Raw genomic sequence first — 15,832 nt, 5'->3', positions numbered from 1 at the left:
TGTTTTCCAGTGTCTTAGTAATAAGGAATTGGTAAGGGGTTCTACTTCATTCCCTCCAATTCCATACCTTCTCCAGGTATCTAGAACAGATTCTCTAGAACAGATCCCCATTAATCACAGATGAACAAATGTTCCAGCGCAAGTTGTCTACCCAAAGTGGGTCTCAGGGCTGTCACGGTGTGCTCAGCTGTGTGCTTGGGAAGCCAAACTGTGGATTAAATGAGATGTTAGTTTCTATCAGGAAACTGAGTTGAGGCCAACCAGCCCCAACAAGGCTGCTCAAGCAGCAGATTCCTCACATCTCCCTATTCTGCCATCTTTAGCAAGTCGTCACAGAGTGACTAAGAACCTTCTACTACCGTGTTCCCATTGTAGATGGTAAAGGAAGGGAACAGCCTGTGACATCTCAGTTTGTCACTTTACTTAAATCACAACTTCTCTGGAAGCTTCACTGAGTGAGAGATGAAATTTTCTTTTCTATTTCAGTGAGTAAAACTGTCTACATGACCTTGAAAGGAGCTGAGTGAGTCTTTAAAGGACACACCCCCTCCTTGAACCACATCAAATAGGTAGTAAAAGCAAAGGAAGTGTTACTTGGATTCTAACAGCTCCCTGGGGTGGGGGGAGAGGGCGAGAAGGCGTGGCATCAACAACTCAGACACTGGGAGTCCATTGAAAGCAAATAACGAACTCATTTATTCAATAACAAAGAAGGCTTTATATACCCTCCTCCCAGTGCCCAGTCTATGTGGTCATCCCTCATTGGCTGGGCATGATCAGGAACTCGGACATTGACTAGGAACTATGACAGCTCCTGTTACTAGGCCCTCAGGCAGACTCTGTATGATCAGGAACTCTGACCACTCCTGCTGCTGGGCAGACTCCAGGTTGGCTCTTAGGGAGTACGCTACGTGCATGCCTTGGCTACTGGTCTGAGCCAATTTCCTCAACCCTATGGGCCTGTCCTGCTACAAGGAAGGTCTTTGGAAATTGAGTAAGCTATTAGGAGAAAATAGAATGCAAATGGAGGACCTCATGTTAGTCACCAGAAGGCACACAGATTGGTCTCTGTGTCGGTAACTTTAGTATCACTGTGACAAAATGCCTGGTAGAAACAACTTAGAGCAGGACGTTTTATTTTGGTTCATGGTTTTGGGGGTGTTCAGTTCACCAGAGTATGCAAAGCATGGTACAGCTGCTCCACCAGGGCCAGAGGAAGTGTGAGGCCAAACTCTTGGGAGTTTTTTTTTTTTTAAGTAAATAATGGGATGGGATGGGGTTGTAACTCAGTTGGCAGAGTACTTGCCCATTGTGCATAATAAAACTGGGCTCAATATCCAGAACCATATAACCTGGGTATGATGGCACATGCCTATAATACCAGCACTCTGGAAGCAGAGGCAGAAGGATCAGACGAGTCAAGGGCATCCTTTGCTACACAGGGAGTTTAAGGCTAGACTGTGATACAAGAGACTCTATTTCAAAAAAATAAATAAGGTGAGTGACTCTTCCCAGAGGGTGTGGCTTTCTGCCAGCCTTCAGGGAATGTTCTTTGACATTTAGGTTTCATAAATTCTTCTCTTTGACCAAAGCTTTCAAGAACCTGTGCCTGCTGTGCTGTGGAAACCTTGTATCCATGTCACCCTGTTCTGCAACTGTTTAATGGAAACTCTGAAACATTCAAGAGAACATCCCCTTGCCTGGATTACCTACCTCCAGCTCAGCCTCTGTTTATAGACGTCTCAGGCTTAGAGACTCCCAATCCCCCGATGTTTTGCTCATTCCCCTGTGGTAGTTTCTTAAGGCTGCATTGGTCCATCCGGCTTCTCCAAATTGGGCTCTCATCTTTGTTTCTGTCAAGGCTCCATTTTGAACTGTCATTAGCTGCAGGCTGCAGCTCCTGAGTGACATGAACTTCCTATGGCCACTATACCCACTCTGGAACAGTGTTACAGCCTTTGCCGTCCCTCTCTTAAAGTCTGAATATTTGGATGTCAACCTTGCTCTTGATAACATCCAATTCAGGCTAATGCCCACAGAGATAGCAATAGCAAGATTAACCTAGTACTCACTGTGCACCAAGTGTTTGCTGGTTTCCTCACAGGAGTCCCTCATCAGTACCTCACAATAGTTGAGGATCCCAGAAACCATTGGTATCCCTATTTGACAGATGAGGGAACTAAGTCCGATGTTAAATAAGTCAGCCAAGATCACACCGCCAGGAAGCATGGGAGCTGTGTTAGTTTCATTTCTTTTGCTGTGATAAAATACCCTGTCATTTTAAGGAAAAAGATCCCCTGGGGGCCGGGGATCACAGCTGCAGGAGCTTGAGATGTCACAGCTTGCCACATCATATCCATATCAAAAGCAGAGATGATAAATACATGCCAGCAAAATTGTGGGAATAGCCAACCAATGACGGGTCTAATTTGAGGTCCACACCATGAGAGGAAGCCCATGCCTCATGTTGCCTGGATGACCAAGAAAAACAGAACTGGCAAAATAATAATAATAATTATTATTATTATTATTATTATTATTATTATTATTCCTAATGCTGTTCTACTATACTCATAGATCAGTTCCTAGTCCCATTGTCATCAGAGACCCACAGCCAGACATTAGGCAGAGAAAGAGCCAAGGTTGGAGGTCTCTATGGGGCCCCTCCCCTCAGACCTTGGAGAATCAGGGAACCTCATGGAACACAGGGAGTAGGAATTGTGGGAGCCCTCAGGAGAGTGTGGCCTGCAGAATCAACTAAGCAAGGCACATAGAGGCTCACAGAGACTGAAGCAGCAATCACGGAGCCTGCATGGGTCTGCACTAGGTCCTCTGCATACATGTTAAGGTTGTTGGCTTGGTGTTCTTGTGGGACTCCTGACAAGTGGGAGTAGGGGTGTCTCTGACTCTTTCTCCTGCTCTTAGGACCCTTTTATTCCTACTGTGTTACCTCGTCCAGCCTTGATGTGAGGGTTTGTGCCTGGTCTTATAGTATCTTGTTGTGCTATGTTCAGCTGATGTCTCTGGGAGGTTTGCTCTCTTCTTGGGGGAGACAGGACTGGAGGGATGGGGGAGATGTTGTAGATCTGAGGGAGAGGGGAGGTGGGGAGAAACATGTATATCAAAGAGATGAGATTATTTCCCTGGAGACAGCAAGATGCTCAGTGGTTAAAAAAAAAAAAAAAAAAAAAAAAAGTTTGCAGCAAAATCTTGAGGACCTGAGTTCAATACCCATGTTTTTAAAAAGTCAACTGACTAAGGCTTGTGAAGACACATGCTTTAAATCCCAGTGCTCAGAAGGCAGACCAGGCAGACCTATGGGTGTTCAAGGCCCGTCTGGTCTATACATAGCAAGTCCCAGGACCACAGAATGAGAATTTGTCTCAAAAAAAAAAAAAACTGGACAATGGGTTGGGCTGTAGATTGGAGGTAAAACACTTGCCTAGTATCCATGAGGCCCTGGGTCAATCCCCACCAGAGGAAAAAAAAGTTGAAAATCAGTTGGTGAGAAGTGGTGGCTCCGTGATTAAGAGAGCTTACTTCTCTCACAGAGGGCCCCGGCTCACACAAGTAAAATAAAATTAATAAATCTTTAGGAAATTAGTCATACAGTCCACCTAGGCCAAAATCTAGATGGAAAACAATCCACTTATTAGTGGTTCACCCCAGCATCTGTTATGGTTCGGGTATGAGCCTTTCCCCTGCAGACTCATAGGCTGAGGGTCCCCAGCTGGTGGATGCCATCACTGAGAAGTGATTGAATCAGGGTCCCCTGACAGGAAGCAGAACGTGAGGCCTCGTTGGAAGAAGGTCGCCGTGTCTTTGAGGGGTACATCCTGGCCTGGCCTCTGCCTCTTGATTTCTTTGCCCCTATGAGATGAGCACCTTCCCTCCACCATGACCTCCCATGATGCCTCTGCCACAGGCTTAAAAGCAACTGAATCAGCTGACCATGGACTAGAACTCTGAAAGTGAACACCAAAATTAAGTCTGCCTTTTTCCACCATCATTGTTAACAGCAGTGGGGGGGGTGGGGGGACTAACAAAGGATTCTTGAGACATTTGTTTTTTTACATTGTAAAAATAAACTTGCATTGTTTTAAACACACATTGTTAAATACCTACTCTGTTATCAAAACTAAGTTGTCAGGGAGTTTGGAAGTCCTATCACTTCCCTGGACCAATGAAGGATTTCTGAAATGTTATTTAACCAAAAAGCATTGACTTGCAGCCTCCCAAGTGCCAAGCATTCAGGATACATTTGTGAGGATAATAGAGGAGACAGTGGGTCATATTGTAGTGAGTGTTCAAATGCCCAGTGCTTGTTCTGTGTCAGACTTTGAACACACTCTGGCCAAGAGCAACTGGGTAGTCGGGTGTTTTTCCGTTTTGTTTTGTTTTTTAGTTGACAGGTTACAGTCCATCACTGAAGGAAGTCAGGACGGAAACTCAAGCAGGAACTTGAAGTAGAAGCCATGAAGGAACACTGCTTGCTGGCATGTGCACTGTTCTGTACTTAACTAGCTTTCTTACACAGCCCAGGGATGGTACCTCTCACATCAATCACCAGTCATGACAGTTCCTCACAGACATCCCCAGAGGCCAGTCTAACTGTGGCAGCTCTTCAGTTGGGGTTTCAAGTTACTATAAAAACTATCCAGGGCACCCTTGTTAACTTGACAAACACCTCACTGTTAAACTATAACCTTTCCTTTCTTGTTTGTTCCCAAGATCTTTTGTTAGTACCATAGTATAAATGTTATACAGCTTTCAAATTGTCATAGTCTTTAAAAATTCCAGTGCTCTAAAAATTCAATGTCTATTTTAAAACTTCGAAGTCTCTTATTTACAAGCTCCTGTAATATTTTTTTAAGTAATTTGACAATACAGAAGTACTAAAACAGAAAACAGCCATTACTACAAATCAGGACTCTTCTGTTTGCCAGAGAACAGTTTGTCAAACATTTTCCAGCTGAGTACCAGAAAAAGGGGATTCTAGGGAGTATGAAGAAACGATGTTATACGCCTTTAATCCAAGCACTTGGGAGACAGAGGCAGGAGGATCTCTGTGAGTTCGAGGACAGCCTGGACTACCAAGTGAGTCCCAGGAAAGGAGCAAAGCTACACAGAGAAACCTTGTCTTGAAAAACCAAAAAAAAAAAGAAAAGATGTTATAAAAGAGAGAGAGAGAGAGAGAGAGAGAGAAGGGAGGGAGGGAGGGAGGGAGGGAGGGAGGGAGGAAGGAAGGAAGGAAGGAAGGAAGGAAGGAAGGAAGGAAGGAAGGAAGGAAAGAAATGTTGTGAAGTAGTTCTGGCAGACTTCCTGAAATGAACCTCTGATATAGGGGACGTATTTGTTGATATATTAAAGGTACTATTCTGAGACATAGCAAAACCACAGCACACAAAATGGAATGTCTTACCTTCCTAGAGTTTAGATTCTGCAAAGACTGATATTAACAAAGCATTTACAAAGCAATTCACATGGTAAATAAGTGAGAACACCTGGAATGGAGGAAGGTAACACAGAAGAGGGGGACACGGAGGGTCAGCCCGGTCGAGAGAGTCGCTGGAGATTTAAAAGAAGGTGGTCAAGGAAGAGTTCACCAAGTAGAAACCTCAAGGATATGAGAGAACAAATCATTCAGACGACTTGGGGGCAGACGACTTGGGGGTAGGGGATCCTGAGGAAGAAGAGCCAGCAGGGACAATGTGCCTGAGGCAGGAGCATGCACACTTTGTTCAGGAAGTGAGAGCTGGAAATGGAATGAGAGGGGAGGTGGCAGCATTCAAGGCTGTGGAAGTAAAGGAGGGCAGAGTGAGTAGAACCTCATAGGTTGTCAGCCTGACCTCAGTCACGGAGGGTCTCATGTAGAAGACTGATGTCTTGATCTGTTCTTTACTGCTATAACAAAATGCCCAAGTGTCTTGGTTAGGTTTTCTATTGCTGTGACAAAACATCATGACAAAAAGCAAAAACCTTTCCTCCTTGGGGAGGAAAGGGTTTATCTCAGCTTACAATTCTCAAGTCACACTCCATCACTGAGGGAAGTCAGGGTGGGAACTCAAGGCAGGAGCTGAAGCAGAGGCGGAGGAGTGCTGATTACTGGATTGTTCCTAGTTTGCTCAGCCTGCACCCAGGACCACCAGTCCAGCTGTGGCGCTGCCCACAGTGATCTGGGCCCTCCCACATGAATTATCAATCAAAAAAATCCCAGGCCTGGGCTGGCAGAAGACATCCACGGTCCACCTGATGTCATTCGACTCATTCGGCTAGCCACCCACACATCAGTCTGGATCCTCAAGACGTCCACAGGTCCACCTGGCACCCTGTGGTACCAGGAAGATGGATGACATTATGATGAGAAATTTGTGGTGGAAAAATGGGAGAGAAAGAGAAGCAAAACAGTTCATGAGCTGGGGAGAGAGGGGCAGAACGGAAAAAGTGAAGGTGGTGAGGAGCAGGCTGATGTGGGTGGCCTGCTTGCCACTTGGGACCACAGTGACATCTCAGCCAGGCTGCTGCCAAAGGCTGTGTCTGTTTCCGTGGTCCTACTGCAGCCAGCAGGATGTGCTAACATCTGTGGCCCATGTTGCCACCAAAGGCCACAAGGATGTCCAGTGTCTGGGCTGCCACCTGGTGCCATGATGACATCTAGGACAGAGTTTCAGCTTAGGACCATGTCTGGGCCCATGGTCCTGTTGCAGCTGGGGTCTGTATTGATGTCCATTGTGGTGGTATTGTGTTCCCCAAAATATTGTGTACCTTAATAAACTTATCTGGGGTCAGAGAACAGAAAAGCCACTAGTTAGGCAGTGATAGCACATGCCTTTATTCCTAGCATTCCAGAGGTAGAAATCCATCTGGGATCTCTGTGAGTTCAAGGCCACATTGGAAACAGCCAGGCATGGTGACTCACGCCTTTAATCCCAGGAAGCAAGCCTTTAATCCCAGGGAGTGATGGTAGAAAGCAGAAAGGTATATAAGGCGTGAAGACCAGAAACTAGAAGCATTCGGCTGGTTAAGCATTCAGTTGGTTAAGCATTCAGGCTTTTGAGCAGTAATTCAACTGAGACTCATTCCAGATGAGGACTCAGAGGCCTCCAGTCTGAGGAGACAAGACCAGCTGAGGATCTGGCGAGGTGAGATAGCTGTGGCTTGTTCTGTCTCTCTGATCTACCAGCAATGACCCCAATAACTGGCCTCTTTATTAATAAGAACTTTTAAGATTCGTGCTACAGTCCATGGCCCGTGTTACCATCAAAGGCCATTCAAATGCCTGTGGTCTGGGTTGCCACCTGGGGCCATGCTGGTGTCTGAGGGCCATACTGCTGCTAGAGCCATGCCAACCTGAGTGGCCTGCCCTACCACCTGAGGCAATGGTGACATCCAGACCCTGCTGCTGCCGAGGGCCATGTCTGGGTCCATGGTCCTGCCACAGCTGGGGTCTATGTTGATGTCTGTGGCCCGAGTCACCTCAGGAGTCATAGGAACCATGGGTGATGAAATCAGAGGGCCAAGCTGAGGCAGCCCTGCCCTATGCTGGCCCTGCCCCTCGCTAGACACTGCAGCAGGAGGGCTGGCCCCACCCTCACAGGAGAGCGACCCACCCCTGCACTTGGGAGAGATGGTCCCACCCCTCACCACGGGTGTCACCCCGATGATAGGCATAGGAAAGCTGGTTCTGCCTCACACCTGAGGGGGGCAGCCTCACTGGCTCTGACTGACCAGCTCAGCTTCCACCCAGATCTATGACCTGCTGGAGTGAGGGAAGGGACTGCTCCTGTGGACCGATACTTGAGGGATCTCTATGACTCAGTGTGGCCGACGGATATCCGAGAGGAGTTTTGGTAAAGATCCAGTGATGATGGTGGACCAGAAACCAGAGCCCTTGAACCAGACCAATGACTCACTGCAGTGAGCAGTTGCCAGTAAAGCCACTCAGATGAATGAAAAGGCATTGGAGAGGCGGGAAAGACAGAGAGGCAAAGAGGTTTTTGTATCTTTCTTTCTTTGTTTTCTTTTTATTTGGGGGGTAAATGCTGCAAGGGTGAAGGGTGGATATGGGGGAACGAGCGGAATTGGGGTGCATGATGTGAAGTTGCCAAAGAATCAATAAAGAAATTATGTTTAAGGGAAGAAAGTAAGAGAGAAGGAGGGAGGGAGGGAGGGGAGGAGGGAGGAAGGAAGGAATAAAGGAAGGAAGGAAGGAAAAGAAAAGAAAATTCCCTCTGCACTTGCCCCCGGCCCCCACCCCACCCCCCCCCCCCACGGTGGAGGTGTTTTCTCAGTTGAGTTGACACAGAACCATCCAGCACATCAACACCGGGTCGTTTTTTAAAGAGGGTTTTTTTTTTTTCTTATAATTTGAAGGCTTGGGAAGTCCAGGAGAACAACACCAGCATCTGCTCTTCATGGAGAGGACCTTCCGCCGAATCACAGCATGGCGGAGAGCACCACACGGCCAGACTGGCAACCACCCAGCTCCAGTCCCTTCCTCCGCTTATACAGGAACATGAGGCATCATGGGAGCTCGGGCCTCAGAACCTCATCACATCCTACTTTTCTTCCCAAGTCCCACCTCTGAATATGGATTCTGCGGCTGTTTCCAACACATAAAATGGGGGATAAGAGCCTCTTTCAAACCATAGCAACTGACACGATCCCATCTGTTTGTCTTTCCAACATCTCTTGGGCTGTTGGGCTGAGAACATACTGAAGCAGAGGCCCACTAAACATTACTTAAGAGACTGCTCTTCCAGGGGAATAGAATCCATCCAACAGCATTCACAACCAAAGGTTCAGCCATTTGCAGCGTGTCCCATCTACTCTGGCAATGTCATTTGGTAAAGACCATGCTTTAATCCATACTCTGAATGGGGAGGAGGGCTAAGAGAGAGAGAGAGAGAGAGAGAGAGAGAGAGAGAGAGAGAGAGAGAGAGAGAGAGAGAGAAGAAAATGAGGGTGGACATGAAGGTTAGTTTCCTAGTAAATAAATAATAATAAACTGTAATTTGTGTCAGGGCTATTGAGTGAACCTAAGTCACTTTAATATTTAAAAAAAAAAGCTAACATTAATAAGTGAGAGTAACACTGCAGTGCTGTGTGCTGTAATAATTAGCCTTGGTGGGCTGGCCCAGTGCTCTTACTGCATTTCCTCAGACGACCTTCACAAGCAATGGCAGGAGAGTAATAGAAACCACTCAGTCACCAGGCACAATGGCCTTACTTTAAAATTCTACACTTTAACACTGACATAATCGGCATAGTCCAAAAACACCAGGGTCAACTCAGATCATTAAGGAAGGAAAACAGTGTGCACTGTTGTCCTGGAAACAGATCTCTTGAGACGTTCCATCATGTGTCCCTCACTGGGTATCATGACCATGAACTTCCAGTATCCTTGGACACCTACCAGATGCATGGAGTAAGGGCTGTGACATTTAGATTATACTGCACTGTTCAGTGTATGGACTGGAAGAGGTTTTTTCTTAAACTGTGCTAAGAAAAGCTAAGGCCACTGCTCAGAGGACAAAGCTTTGCAGCAGGCAGTAATCTTTTTTCTCTGCCTGCTGTCTTGGGTGAGCTGAAACAAAAACCAATTACCCTCCAAGATCAAAATCTTCAGACTCCTCAAGAACTGTTTTAACTTGGTTTTAGAATTGTGAGGTGCCTTTCTACCAGCCTCCCCTTCTGGTGTCAGATGTAGCCAAGTTTAAAATATCACCAAGTAGTGGAAAATTGCTCAACTCTTTCTCTTACAACTATTTACAACCATTATGATCATTTTTAGGGTGAGCCTCAAACACATTTTTAATGGAACTGTTTTTCTCACCCTCTTTATTGACCTCCATCCCTTCATCTCATTCTCTTGGAAGCCTGAAACTCAATTCCATAAATACAATAGAAATTAAAACTGACCCCATTTGGAATGAGGTCTTATTGACGAACTCTCTCTTTGGTCATATCATGACTTAAGCACTCCTGGTCAGCTCTGCTATGTAGCTAGGGTGCAGATGTGATTGGATTTCAAGCTCTTGGCATTACAGTGGTCACAGTGAGCCTCTCAGGCTGCACTAGTCCTTCCCACACTTGAGCTGATTGCAGCTCTGACCCTGCCTGCTCCCTGGGGTAGACTGTCCTATCGCCTCTCAGTACCTGACCCAGTCCTTACCGATTTAGTGACTACAAGCAGTCACCAAGTATGACTCTGCTTCCACCCTAAGAACCATCTAGATTGAGGTCTCAGAAGCCATCCTCTGCAGGATGTGAGACCTTAAACTGTTGGAAGAAAAGAGAACACTGCAAGACAAAATCATAGGGGAAGACCATTTCAAAAAAGACCTAGTCAATCAGGAAATAATAGCAACAACTGACAAATGAAACCTGATGCAATTAAAAGCTTCCACAGAACAGAGGGGAGGAGACAACTCAGTGGATAAAGCATCTGCCATGCAAGTACCAGTACCAGGGCTTGGATGCCCCGGCCCATGTAAAAGACAGATGTGGTAGTGTGCACATCTGTAATGCCAGTACTCCTACGATGAGATGGGAGGCAGAGATGGGAGAGTCCCCAAACAGACCATCTAGACTGGCTACAAGGTGGCCCAACACAAAAATCATAAACTTACTTAAACTATTATGAACTATTGTGTGATATTTTAGTGGCTTGATTGTGCTGTTTATAAGCATGAACCTGCCTGGCAATGGTGGCACACGCCTTTAATCTCAGCACTTGGGAGGCAGGGGCAGGTTGATCTCTGTGAGTTCGAGGCCAGCCTGGGCTACAGAGCGAGATCCAGGAAAGGTGCAAAGCTACACAGAGAAAACCTGTCTCGGGGGGAAAAAAAAAAAAAGCATGAACCTTGTAGATTAAATGTAATGTTACAATGTCAAAAGGATGAACAACTGATTGCTGGCCTCATTGCCTGAGTGAATAGAGTCCCTTCCAGAAAGTCCTTCCCTGCGTATCTGTCTTTTACCTATAACGGTTTCAGAATTTCGACCTTACATTAAGGTAGAAGCTACATTTCTGCAGAGGATGGCTTCTGAGATAGCCCTCAGGGCAGGAAGCAGAATCCTGCTTGGTAATTACCTGTAGCATTAAGTAAGCAGGGCCCAGGCCAGGTGCTGAGATGAGACAGGATAGTCTCTCCTAGAAACAAGGCAGACTCAAAGCAACCATAAAGGCAACCAGTGGGAGGAGAGTGAGGTAAGAGAGTGGAGGGGAGAATGTGGGGAGATTGTACTCAACATACTTGTAATAATATACAATAATTCATATAATATACTTGTATGAAAATGTCCTTATGTAACATAGTACCATGTGCAATAAATAAACACAACGAAAATTTTAAATCTTTAATTTTGTAAAGGATGATCATTAGTCTTGATAGATATATTAGCGCTAGTCAATAATCCTTCCACATATCTCTATTCATTAATTCAATTCACTGAATTCAGTGCCTACCAGGAGCAAGGCGTTGTTTCCAACACAGGAACCAGGGGTTCACGCAAAGCTCCGTCTCCTATTGCTCTTACAGCTGCTGCTAACCTATGCTGCTCTTGGGGACCCACAGCTCCAACACTCTCGTTTCTCTTAGTGGTGAGCTACCCTGACTCACCTCTCTCTGCCCCCCCCATCTCCCCTGCCCTTCTCACCCACCCATCTTCTTCAGCAGGAGGGCACCTCTTGCCAGTGGTTCTTTTTCAGCAATACTTTATTTTTTTTAGATGTACTTGTTATTTTATGTCAATGAGTGTTTTGCCTGCATGTATGTATGTGTAGCATGTGTGTGCCCAATATCCCTGGAGTTCAAAAGAGGGCATCGGATTCCTTGGAACTGGGATGATAAATGGCTGAGCTACCATGTGGGAGCTGAGAACTGAACCCAGGTCCTCTGCAAGAGCAGTGGGTGATCTTAAGCACTGAGCCATCTCTCAGCTCCTACAATATTTTTTAACGTTTAGGTTGATTCTGAACTCAAACTAAATGACCTCTCCCCTAAGTCTTCCTCTAACATCTGTCTCCCAGTGGTGAAGTTTCTAAAAAGAGAAATCCACACATCCTGTCGCTGTATATGGCCCAAAACAATCGAGAACAGGTGTCCCCTTCAGGTAAGCAGGTCCCCGAAGAAGACAATAGAAGAGTCTTCCACTCACACCAGGTTCCTCCTCAAACTCACTCCTCAGTAGAAGTAAATTGCTGGAAATAAGAGGAGTGTGGGAACGTTTCCTCTAATACCGAATCAAGTGTTTTCAGGAACAAGAACTAGGAATACCATGCAATGGGTGTTGGTTAAGCAGCACTCATGGCCATGCTGACGGGAGAGAGCACTGGATGCTGCGGTGGCGGAAGAATCACGAGCCATGGTTACCTTTCTAGAGCTTTATTAGGAGATAAAGGGAGGGAGGGAGAGAGGGAGAGAGAGAGAGAGAGAGAGAGAGAGAGAGAGAGAGAGAGAGAGAGAGAGAGAGAGAGAGAGAGGAGAGAGAGAGAACATACACAGGAAGGAAAGAATAAAGGGAAGGGAGAGCACATGCTGGTGCAAGTGGACAGGGCCCTCCTTAATGAGATGCTCAAAGAAGGACTCACCTGAGGAGAAACATCTGTGCAAGTCAGTGAACGGGAAGAATGTTTCAGGCTGAAGGAGCAATAGAGAGAAAAACTCAGAAAAGTGAATTAATTGAACGGGACTGAGAACTTAAATGGGTCATTGAGGCTGGAGCCGTAGTTGAATGATGCCCTCACAAAAGATGAGCACAGCACAGTCCCCAAGGCCTAGGAATGTTACCTCAATGGCAACAGCGGCTTTGCAGATGTGGGTAAATTCAGGATCTGGACATGGGGTGATTCTCCTGAGTTTTCTATCTGGACCAAATGAGGTTTCATGTCCTTACAAGATGGAGAGGCATAGAGAGAGAGGAAAGGTGCTCCATTGTTGGCTTTGAAGAAGGAAGGTGGATTCCTGAGTCAAAGACTGCGGGTGTCCTTTGAAAACTAGAAATGCTGGAGCCTCGTGAAGTACACAGCGCTGTTAACACCTTGACCTTAGCACTTCCCTAGACTGTACAGGAACAGGCTTCCCAAGTCTGTGATAATTCGTTACAGCAGCAACACAAAACTAATATGAGCCAAGTGAGTAGGGCAGATGGGACCTAAGAGTTTGTTAAGGGCCTGCTCATGCCTTGTAGGTCAAGGCACAGAGTTTGGGTTCCATGCTGGTAGGTCTGGGGCCTTGAAGCTGACTTAAGTAGATGAGTACTGTTTTTCACTGTGTACTTCAGACAGACTGTTTCACCTACTGTGGGGAGAAGTGGTTGAGAACAAGAGACCAGGCAGGAAGCTGCTGACATAGAAAACCCAGGGCAGGAGCCGTGGGAAGAGTGGAAAGTCAGCTTTGGGGCTGTCTGTTACAGACCAGAAAAATGACAATACTTCTGGCAGATTGCTGTGAATGTTAAAGAAAAATTAATTGAAAGGGTCTTTAACCAGACACACCAAACTAAAAACAGTATGTAACATGCAGTAACATGTGTAATATGGTACATGAAGATGGCTTTGGAGGTGATGAGAAAATCCACGTCTCTGTATGTATTGTGTTAAGTGCTAGGCCTCTTAAACTCAAAAGTGGAAATGTTAATTTAGAATGTGGATATTTAAGTTTGGAAAGCAGAGGAGAAATTTAGATTGTCAGTTAAAAGTTGGATCCCATGGCTCCATAGACGTAAGCTGGAGGAAACTACTGATCAGAAGTGTAGATGGAAGGGACCAATCTTCCCTTTAATGGGCCACTGAAGGAGGAGGCGCGCACAAAGAGAATGAAGAGCTAGTCATCAGTGAGGAAGGAAGTCGGGAAAACGGGTGTTTCAGAATCTAGAGGGAAAAGGTGTTTCCGGGTAGAAACCACCCACCAAGGAACTCTATGCACCAAAGGAGTTGTTTCCAGCCACTGACTCAGTCATCAAATCTAGTGAGTGACAGAGAGCTGAGTCGGAGTCCCGGGGAACTTAACAAGGGAAAGATACATAATTCCCCTAACAGATCCCAGCCTGAGAACTGGGCTCAAGGTGGGAGAGACGACTCAGAGAGCACTTGAGGACAAACCTGATGAGCTGGGTTCAGTTCCTGAAACCCACATGATAGAAGAGAAATGACTCCTGCAATTGTCCTCTGGCCTCCACATGTGTGCTCCCACACAGAGGGTGAATAAATAAATGTAAAAATAAAGTAGGTATAATACATCCGTTTAAATGCATATACAAATAATAAAGTAAAACAGGTGTAACACTCTCTTAAATAACTGAGTTCAGGCAATACAATGTAAACAAATGATGTTGTTTTCATGGCCACCTGGTTGTTGTATTATGCTAACGTGTGTCATGACCTTAACGGTTTGCTGGGTTCCCTCTGCCACATCCTTCAATTCTTTACACGTCATTACTTTTGGTATCTCACCATTCTTTTCCTATTAAAATATAATCATCACTTTTCCCCTTCTAACTCCTCCCCCCAACTCCTCCCACACCCCATGTCCTTCTCTCACTCCCTCTCAAATTCACTGCCTTTTGTTTTGTTTTGTTTTGTTTTGTTTTGTTTTGTGAGACAGGGTTTCTCTGTGTAGCTCTGGCTGTCCTGGAACTCACCCTGTAGACCAGGCTGGCCTTGGATTCAGAAACCTGCCTGCCTCTGCTGGGATTAAAGGCATGTGCCCCCACTGCCACTCCCTGACCATCTCTTTTTCTTTCATTATTACATATATGTACATACATATATTATATTTATATACATACATAAATAAAACCTGCTGAATCCGTTTGGTGTTGCTTGTGTGTGTATGACAAAACTAATCCCTGAACATCTCTCTTGCAAATGAGTTTTAAGTTCAGCGCATTCTTAACCTGCATTCTCTAAGTAGCCTTCACGGTGCTGAGGTTGAAGCTCCATGGTAGAGCACTTGCCCAGCACAGGATGGGATTTAGCTCAGTGGTTTTGCCTAATGTCTACCAAGCCCTGGGTTCTATCTCTGGCATCAGAAGAAGAAAGAGAAGGGGGGGGGCTGTCAGGTTCATCCTGAACCTTCTTTTCCCAGCCCTAAAATCAGCCACTTCTCCATGGGTTCCGGGTCTGTTTAGTGAAGAATGGGTTTTAGGTCTTATCCATTTTTTGTGAACTGAGAATCAAAACCAGGGCCTCATACCTCAAACCCTAGTGAAAGTAATCTTTAGAATTGTAATCCCAGAAACTGGAGGTAGAGAAAGAAGGATCAAGAGCTCAAGGTCATCTTTTGCTATATTATATTCAGGCCAGCATGGGCTACATGAAACTCTGTTTCTAAAATTGTTTTTCCCTTCTTTTTTTTTTTTTCTTTTCTTTTTTTTTTGGTTTTTCGACACAGGGTTCCTCTGAGTAGCCCTGGCTGTCCTGGAACTCACTTTGTAGACTCACAAAGTTCCATCTGCCTCTGCCTCCAGAGGACTAAGATTAAAGGTATGCACCATGTCCAATGATTGTTTTAATTAAGTTAATTGATGTGGGAAGATCTGTTTCATTTCAGATTTGGCTCCATTTTCCAGGCAAGGGGAAAATCACACAAAGCACAAACAAGCAAGCAAGGATGCATGTGTTCATTCCGTAAATTTGAGAGGTTAGGTTTGACCAGGTGCACTGTTGAAAACACATGCTTTTCCCTCCATGAGGGCGCCATCTGGTGGGTGAAACAGGCAAAGACCACAGCAAGTGTAGCACTGATAGGGAAATGCAAATCAAGTTACTAAAATATACTAACCACATTTTGAGAACTCGAAAGTCACATGTTGCTAGTGGCAACAA

This window comes from Peromyscus maniculatus, chromosome 20 (genome assembly GCF_049852395.1).
Source record: "Peromyscus maniculatus bairdii isolate BWxNUB_F1_BW_parent chromosome 20, HU_Pman_BW_mat_3.1, whole genome shotgun sequence".
NCBI lineage: Eukaryota > Metazoa > Chordata > Mammalia > Rodentia > Cricetidae > Peromyscus > Peromyscus maniculatus.
This window is presented reverse-complemented; position numbering follows the sequence as displayed.